We start from the raw sequence: 9879 nt of genomic DNA, 5'->3' as shown, positions 1-9879 counted from the left end.
TGCTGTAAGAGGAGGCTCAGGAGTGTCCAGTGCTTGCCTTGGTTTCCCCCGTCAAACAGGAGGCAAGGCCAGGTGGAGTGGGGAGAACCAGATCCCACACATACTCCTAATCTCTTTCCTCCTCCTCCTCCCCTAGGATGTGGGCGGAAGGGCATGGAAGGAGGCGGTTCAGATTATGCAGAATTCGCTTCAATTTAAATTTCAGGCCATAATAATATGACTGCAATGGTTAAGCCTGCCAATTATATATATTCTCCTAGTATATATGGGCCAATTTTTTCATTTATTTATTCCTTCCTTTCTTCCTTCTTTCATTTAGATATTAAACATTAATGGCATTATCATTTTGCTCATTTATGTATTAAACATTACTTGCATTATCATTTTGCTAGGAGCTGATGGTGAGACAAGGCAGGGACCCTGCCTGCAAGGAACCTCTGAATGGGTGTTACCAGCCACTGCTCTTGGAATTGGGTCCAGTTGGAGATATACTCAGTAAAGTCATAAATTGAACAAATAACTTGATTGTCGCACATCATGATATGTGCTGTGAAAGAAGTGAACAGGATATAATGATCGAAAACAATGCTTGAGAGCCTTTTTGAGGCGGGGACGTGGAGGCTCGCACTGAGAGTAAAGAGGAGCCAGCTCTGCAAAGAAGGGGAGAGAACATTCCAAGCAGAGGGAATAGCATGTGCAAAGGCCTGGACGTTTGCCCTCGTTGGGGTGTGAAGGAGCGTGGTATTTTCAAGGCACAGAGAGAGGACTGTTCTCTCCTACAGCTGGAGCCGTGAGTACGGGCGAGAGTGGCACGAACCAGGATGGGGGGGTGCATGCCAGCTTATGCAGGGTCTTTTAAGGCCAGGCAAGGAGCTTGGATTTTCTTCGAAATGAAATGCAAAGTCATTTAAAAGGGCTTAGTCAGGGGTGAAATTTGAACTGGTTTAGGTTTTAAAAAGAATGCCAGGCCTGCTGTGTGAAGAACAGATGCAGGTGGGCAGGAGAGGAAGAAGAAGAGCCATCACGAGGCTCCTGAACCGGGCTGGGTAAGGGCGGTGCCTGGTGTCCGGTGTCCTGTGGTGGTGGCGGTGGCGCTGATGGTGGCGGTGGCGGAGGCGGTGGCGAACACGCGGGGCCGGGGCAGACCGCAGGGAGCGCCCGCACGCCCGACTGGGAGTTCTCTGCTCCTAATGCCCAACTCTGTGGAGCCCTGCGGCTCGGGGAGCACAGTTTGAAAATCATGAATCCATATGTAATACAGGTAAAAACAAGGTTGACTGACGTTTTCAGACACGTAACCATCATTTGACTCAACCGACCCGATTACCCAGTGGTGGGGTCCAGGGTCCTTCTGAAGCTAAGATCCTAGTTTGTCATGTTCAAAGGTGACAAGACACTTTTCGATGGTGGGAGTATATTTATTGAGGTATACAAAAACTGTTGACCACACGTTTTATTGAAAATATTCTTTGGAGGAAATACTTTCTAAATCCTTGACTTTCAGTCTTCCGATTGAAATCTCGTGATTGGAAGTCAAGATCAAGGGGACAACCTGAGCAAGGGAAAAGTCCATCAGGAGAAAGAAAGAGCAAAGAGAAATTGAATCCATGATTGAATGGCACACACGCAGACACACACAGACACACACACACACAATCAAACTAAGTCACGATGCTGGGCTTGATCTCAATTTTGAAAAACTATCGACCCCTCTTTCAACGAGCGGTGTTTGGGAGAGGAAGACAATGGTGTTTTGCTTTTCAGGCTTTAGGCAGGTTGTGCTTCTGTATTTAATTTTGCTGCAGTAACACATGTCCTGATGGAGCGCAGGCTTGATTATTGTAATTCTCTTTTAGTAGGACTTCCAGCAGGGCTTTTCTGTCACTTGCTGCTCGTGCAGAATGCAGCAGCACATCTGCTGGCTGATTTGAGAATGGGCAATCAGATTACCCCGTCCTGTGTAATTTGATATGTGTGGGTCACTGAGGACTCGGCAATGTTTCTTTGTTTCTCTCTGTCTCTCTTTCTCTCTCGTTTTAAAAAGGATGAAAATTACATTTCCTCTGTATCCAAGCCTATCTACTTTCGTAATCATTTATCTTTTCTTAGAATTGTGAGGCAGTTTACCTACTCTCAAGTCACTTGTCATTTTAGGCTAAAGGTGTATCTGTATGCTGTTTGTCATGTGGGTGACAGGGAAAATGAGACTGTGATAAGATTATGAGGCACTGTTTTAATAGATTTTATTCCTACTTAGTGAGAGAAGCTTATATCCCATGGAAAGATGAACAGTTTCTATTCTATTCCTTGTATTCTATTCTATTCTATTCTATTCTATTCTATTCTATTCTATTCTATTCTATTCTATTCCTTCTATTCTATTCTATTCTATTCTATTCTATTCTATTCTATTCTATTCTATTCTATTCCATTCCATTCCATTCCATTCCATTCCATTCCATTCTATTCCATTTCTCCCTTCCACTCACATATTCTTAAGCTTGCCAACAGCCTGGAAGAGGGAGACAGCTGCTGTGATATTGCAGCTTTGCCGGTGGTTGGTAATGTAGCTTTTGACCCATAGGGTTAGTGAATGTTGGAAAAGCTGTGGATGGAGAGGTCAAGTCAGGAGTCATGACACTGTGGACTTCTGGACTGCCAGGTGCCTCTCTTTGTTGTTCCATGAGCATCCTAGTTTAAGGTTGTTCGGAATGGTGGGAATCTGGATTGGAAGAGAGATTAGCAATGTGTGTGCACAACTCAGGGCTCCTACCCAGAGGGGAAATGTAAGACAAGGCACACGGGTAGGGAGCACACGTCCTGCTTTCAAGGCCAGATGGTCATTGGACCTCTGGTTTCCTTCACTGGCAAGTTTACTGATGTTAATTTGAGTGTGGGAGGAGGACGAAAAGATTGGAAAGGGTGGCAGGCAGCTCAAATGGTCGTATTCCACTCACCTCAGGTGCCCCCACAGGTAGGGGCCGGCCGACTCTAGGGAGAGTATCTCAAGAGGCATCCGTCATAACTAACCATTTCCTAATTGTCTAGTATCTTCTGGAAGGAAGGAAATCAATCTTTCTCTATGGTCTTTTATAACATTTACTCCATTTATTCTTTTGAAACTTTTTAGTCACTACGGTCAGTGCTCATTTAACTTTTCAAAAGACAAGAACACATTTTAGGAAGGAGCTAGAGCTCTTGTGGAAACTATAATTTTCATGGTTAAACACTAGCGTGATTTACTCGAGGCGTTGACTACCTGGGTGTAGGCTGGGGTGAAAGCCCTAGCTCTGAATTACAACACCAGAGTCTCTGTCGCCAGGTGCCGTTCCATCTCTGCTCTTCAGTGTCTCCATGCGTACATGTGGATAATCGTATCATCCTCTCAGTGTTGCTGTGAGGATTAAATGAGATAATAATTGTGAAACTCTTGCCAGCACCTTTTCCTGCTTCCTTCAAAGTTAATCTTGGTTCTATGAAGGAACAGAGTTAATTTTTTTTTGTTATTTAACTATAATTTCTCTCTTTTGTGATGCATTTTCATCTTGGGAAATAGCTTTATTTAAGCATGTTTCTCCCCTCCTCCTCCCTTCCTACCTTCCCCTTTTTCTTTTTCCCAAATCCAGAGATGTCTGTTTTTTTTTTTTTTTAAGATTTTATTTATTTATTTTCGAGAGAGACAGAGAGAGAGAGAGAGAGCATGAGCAGGATGAAGGACAGAGGGAGAAGCAGACTCCCTGCTGAGCAGGGAGCCCGACGCAGGACCCTGGGATCATAACCTGAGCCGAAGGCAGATGCTTAACCAACTGAGCCACCCAGGCGCCCTCCTTCCTTCCTTCTTTCCATCCTTCCTTCCAATAAATGGTCAAAGCAGGCAGACACAAAGATAGTCTTTTCTACTTAGTCTAAAGACCAGATTAGTGATTATGTGACTATAGTAAACGAATCAAATTCTATGATAAATTTGAGAAAGACGTTCACTTTAACATTGTTTTGTCTTTTAAAAGAGAGTAGTGTACCTGAAGATTTATCTTATGCAAATACAGTGGAAGCGTTATGTCAGAGACTAACATGCTCCATTTAGAGCGAGGTCTAAGAAAAGCCAGAGCAGAGGGAATCCTAACGAGTAAGCATTTTTATAGATGGACTGTTCCACTGAGATCAGAGAGTGGTTAGGAGAGAGAAGGAGGATGGCTGTAATTAACATTGGATGCTTAAAGCAAGGAAGTCTTATTTCATGGAGCAGGGAAAACCATCCTTGCTGTGTAAATATCATTGCTTCTGCTGGAATGCTGTTCAGTGCCAGTCTCAGGTTGGTGATCAGAGAGCCTCATTCTTGGGATACTTCTCAACCAAGGAGTACTAAAGCTCTTGAGAGAGTGTGAACGTCAAGGTTACCCTTGGCTTTATGGACTTACAGTGATATATTGCGGGGCTCTGTTAGGGAATAGATTTAATTGGCTTTTGGAGGGATTTCAGTTTGAATTTGGACTCTCTAAGCCAGGAGTGGGACCTTTATTTGGCTGTTCATTATAAATAAACAGGTCTTCAGTGAAGCTGTCTCCTAGTCAGAACCTATGGGGCAGGGAGCCCATCATTGAAGGCATTGTTTCTTGTGAATGAAGGGTATGTGACCATAGGAGGCTACATTACAGTATTGTTTTTAAACAGTTAGAGGAGATTACCCTATGGCTTATACTCGGAAGTAACACATTAAATATTTTGGGGGCGTATACTAGCATCAGTCCGTTCATGAATTTTAATACAAGTGTGGGGGAAAAAGAAAAAATTTGTGCCATGCCCCAGCCTGTGGCTTCCCCAGGACATGTCCACGGGGGAAGTCTGACAGACACTGCTCTATCTGAAGGAGACATTTTCTGATGCTACCCTTGAAGGCAACAGTAGGCTGCAGGTGGTGGCAGGACTTGAGGAAATTTCTTTCTCTTTGGGGTCTGGGAAGGAGATGCCGGAAAGGATAGGACCTGAGGCTTGGAAGGGATGGGGTGAGCTTGGAGGCATCCTAGACAAGTGTCTAGATCGTTGTGATTAATATGCTTCCCAACTCTTTTACAAAAACACTTCTGAAGATCCCTAAGGGAATTTATGTAGATTGCATGGGTTTTTTTAAAAATATGCCTTATTACAGCATGGTGACTATAGTTAGCAATACTCTATTGAATATTTGAAAGTTGCTAAAGGGTAGATCTTGAAAGTTCTCATCTTGAGAAAAAAATGTAACTCTGTGTAGTGATGGATAATTAAATGTATTGTGGTAATGATATTGTGCTATGTATACATACACGAAATCATTATGTTGTACACCTAAAATGAAGACAGTGTTGTATGTTAATTACATCTCAAAAAATGTACCTAATAAATTATCTTCCAACTCATAATATTGTAGATGGATCAAGTCCACAAAACCTTTGAAGTGATCAGTATTGCTTTAAAGAAATAGCTGGATTCATAGAGAATTTTTGTTTTGAGATTTAATTAATATTTTTATGAATGTGTGTGATTAATTCCATTTCTTTCACAGTTTTTTTTTTCTTTTTTTTTGAGTATGCTCCATGCCCAGCATGGAGCCCAATGCAGGGCTTGAACTCATGACCCTAAGATCAAGACCCCAGCTGAGATCAAGAGTCAGATGCTCAACCAACTGAACCACCCAGGCGCCCCTTTCACAGTTTTTTGTTTTGTTTACAGTGTGTATGTATGTGTTTTCATTTATGGAAATGGCCAAAGACCTTATTGGAAAACAGAGAGTACAAGCTGGCTTGGGTTTAGCTCAGCTCTGACTCAGGTCTTGTGACCATGAGAGAGTCGCTTCGCTTCTCCTGTCCTCAGTTACTTCAGTCATAAAATGAGAGAACTGATACAGGTGCTTAGATTTGTATGGATATTTGTAAAATAAGTGATGCTGCTTGTGTGTAAATATGCTTTTAATGTGTCTAGGCCATTGCTTATCTTTTTCACTCGCCATTATGAAGGGGACGCTGACATGGAGGCGTGGAGTAGGAATGTGGAGGGGGAGGGGGCAGGTAGTGCAGGACACGGAGCGTTGTGTGGATGCAGACGCTGGTGTTCCAGGAACCGAGGAGGGTTATTAGCACAAGTCTCTGCACCCATGGTCCAAAAAATTACAGCAAAAAAAGAGAGATTTGGACCAAGTGAGCAGTTCCCAATCTGTGTACTCACATCAGCTGGCAATATTGAAAAAACAATGGGAATTGATAAATTATTTTTAGTAAGGACGTTAAATGATGTTAAATGATGTATTACCTTCTTTTTATAAACAAGATGACATTCACATATATAAAATACGGGGAGCATATATTACCAAAAAAGAGACAGGGCTTTAAATTCAACAAATGTACCTTTTGGGAGACTCATCCCACTGTCCTTACTTTTCTAATTTTTTCTTGGCCTGGTAAAAAAGGTATCTTGCATGGTCACAGGCCCTGCGGCTGGTGGTTAGAACCCAGCGAGTGTAGTTTCTGAGAGAGAACTATTACGTGAGTGCTCTCTTAGGCTTTTTTAAAATCCCGAGAGTCGAATGTTTAGTGGTGCTAGTGATGCAGAGACTGGAGAGGAAGAGCAGTTCTTGCTTGTTGCCTTCTTGGGACACCAGCCGAGCTGCTGTGTGTGGATGGAGGGAATGCGTGCGTGAGCGCATGTGCCTTTGCAAACATGGGGAGCACTGAGATGGAACCTTTGCAACCCTGCTGGGATTATCATCTTTAGATCCAGTTTTACAATTAGAAGGGTATGAATAACATAAATAAACTGATGGTGATTTACCTTGCTTTTTTTATTTCATTTCCTGGAGTTTTATGACTTGAGTTTTGTGAAAATCTCCATTATCAGTCGGTGGGTAGCCCACCCATCTAAAATTATTTGTTGAGTGTCTGAGAAATAACTTTTCCCCAAGGAAGTCCAGCATTGACATAGCACTGATTTAATTGTTAAACAATTCTGCTTATTTTTCCATAGGCTTTTGGCCGCATGTAGCCTTCTGGCGTTCTGGGGCCATCCCTAGCCTTGTAGTAGTATTGTCTGTGCGAATTAATCTCCACTGGAGTGGGAAAGCCTGCTTTCAGGGGACTCAGTCTCCCCTTTGTGTTTGGGGGAATGATCGCAACCAGTCATCTCCTGGAGGCAGAGAAAAGTGTATCCTTCTGCCCTATCATGATTCTCTAATTGCACACGACCAATGTCTATCTAGAATGTGAGCTTCCTACTACCAGAAGCCATGATTTCTTGTTGGAAAGTTGTGGTATGTATAGTGACATAATAATCAACATCCCTTAAGAAGAAGCTAGAAAGCACCTTGGATTATTTCTGTTAGCACATGCGTGTCCTCTAAGCTTTGGCTCTTTTCTGCTCAGTCCATTTGGCGGGCAAGAGGCCAAAGTTAGTCTTGGCCCAAAGGCACACCACAGTGGGAGGAGGGTGAGGGAGGGACGTGTCTCCCCTTGTTTAAAGTCACACAAGGACCTTAAAAGACATCCCTCTGATGTCTATACCAGGTTACTCTTTCCCTCAACGAGGGATGTTAAGTTCATTAAGTGGAAATTTTATTGTACTCAACTCCATCTGAATGTTGTGTGTAATTGAATTTACTGTCTATTTTTTTTCTTTTGGTGAAGAGAAGGCTCTCTAAAGATGGGAAAACAAAGGAAAGGGGCTCGTAATACATAGAAAAGGTAGCAGCCTAGAAAATGATGTGTGCGTGAGTTTGTTCAGCTTGCCTCCTGAACTGCCACTGTGTTGTGTGTTCTTGTGTTTGGACTTACCTTTCCTCAACCCCATTCATATCGCCATCTTCCCAGGCTTGACCAGTGCTGGTCAGGCAGGTCTCAGCTCTGCTATATGAGCTTCTCCATGATTCCTCTGCTCCACGTGTGCTTATCGAGCACCAGCAAAGCAGCAAGCAGGTGATGGGGCCTGGGTATGAGAAAAAGATACAAGGCCACGTTTGATGAGCATGGATTCTTGTGCAGGAGAGAGATGGGTAGTGTAGGAGGAAGGTCTGGAGTCCAGGAAGCCTTTGCAAAAGGAGGTGAAGCCCATCTTGAGGGAATGGACTTCATCAGACAAAAGGGACTTGCAAGAAGGAACTGTGTGAGGAGGGATGAAAGGACGCTGATTTGAGAGGTGGCATCAATTCAGAAGTGAGCGCAGGGTGACTTGAGGGTGGGTGTCGGTAAGAGTGGCTGCAGGGAGGTTTGACAGGTAGGGCAGAGGCAGTGGCTGGAGCCAGGCCCCCTCACTGTGGTTCCCACCGTCCCCAGCAGAGAGCCTCAGCACTGACTGCACCTGCCTTGTGCCATCTTGTTCCTTTTCTCACCTGGGCCCTTACCGACATTTTCCCCTTGCTCGGAGTGTACCATTTCCCCAGATCTTCCTATCTTTAAGGCACAGTTCTCATGGCACTTGCTCTAAAGAGAATTTGTAGACTTCTTGGGCCTTCTGTGCAATGCCTTCTGTTTCTAAACTTCTTTTTTCTGGTAGAATTTACATAATATAAAATTGACCATTTTAACCGTTTCTTTTTTTTTTTTTTTTAAGATTTTATTTATTTATTTGGCAGAGATAGAGACAGCCAGAGAGAGAGGGAACACAAGCAGGGGGAGTGGGAGAGGAAGAAGCAGGCTTCCAGTGGAGGAGCCTGATGCGGGGCTCAATCCCAGAACACCGGGATCACGCCCTGAGCCAAAGGCAGCCGCTTAACGACTGAGCCACCAGGCGCCCCCATTTTAACCATTTCTAAGTGTACGCTTCTGTGGCATTAAATACCTTCACGTTATTGTGCACCATCACCACCATCCATCTCCAGAACTTTCTCATCTTCCCAAACTGAAACTCTGTGCCCTTAAATACCAGCTCCCCCTTTCCCCATTTGCGCCAGCCCTGGCAACCACCAATCTGTCTTCTGTCTGGGACTTTGATTACTTTAGGAACTGGAATCATACGGTATTTTTGTGACTGGCTTCTTTCACTTAGCATAATACCTTCAAGTTTCATTCATGATGTAACATGTGTCAGAAGTTCCTTCCTTTCTAAGGCAAAATAATATCCCGCTGTATGCATATACCACCTTTCATTTATCTCTTCATTCCTAGACGGACGCTTGGGTTGTTTCCACCTTTTGGCTGTTGCCTAAGACTGCTGTGCACGTGGGTGTACCAATATCAGTTTGAGTTCCTGAGTTCACTTCTCTTGGGGTGTTCCTTTACTTTTATTATTTTTATTTGTTTGTTCGTTTTAGAGAGGGAGGCAGGAGGGGCAGAGGGAGAGGGAGAGAGAGAATCTCGAGCAGGCTCCACGCCCAGCTGCACACGGAGGCCGACGAGGCCGACGTGGGGCTCAATCTCACAACCCTGAGACTATGACCTGAGCCGAAATCAAGAGCCGGGTGCTTAACCGACCGAGCCACCCAGGCGCCCCGGTGTTCCTCTATGTTTAAGAGGTTAGTTGAGTCTGTGTTACACAATTTGGTGTGAAATCATTTATTGTTCCTTTATCAGTGGTATTATTATCACACTTTGGAAGACCTCCCAGGTGGCATGGAATAGGCGCCTCGTGTACAGCAGCAACCGTGGCCACTCACAGTTACTGAGTGCTTGCTTCGTACGAGGCAGTCCCGTGCCTGCTTCACATGCGGTAACCCATTTCTTCCTCCGAATAACCTCATGAGAAGAACATTTACCATCCCTATTTTACAGATGGGAAAGCAGAGGCACTGAGCAGTTATGTATGTATAAGGGCAGGTAGCAGATAAGAGGTATATATTATTAACTCTCACAGCACCTCCGACCAGCAGATTTTATCATCTTCATTTATTCACATGAGAAAATTATTGCTCTGAGCAATTCA

This window comes from Ursus maritimus, unplaced genomic scaffold (genome assembly GCF_017311325.1).
Source record: "Ursus maritimus isolate PB19 unplaced genomic scaffold, ASM1731132v1 scaffold_9, whole genome shotgun sequence".
Classification (NCBI taxonomy): Eukaryota; Metazoa; Chordata; class Mammalia; order Carnivora; family Ursidae; genus Ursus; species Ursus maritimus.
The sequence above is the reverse complement of the archived record's forward strand: the minus strand, read 5'-3'. Positions refer to the sequence as shown.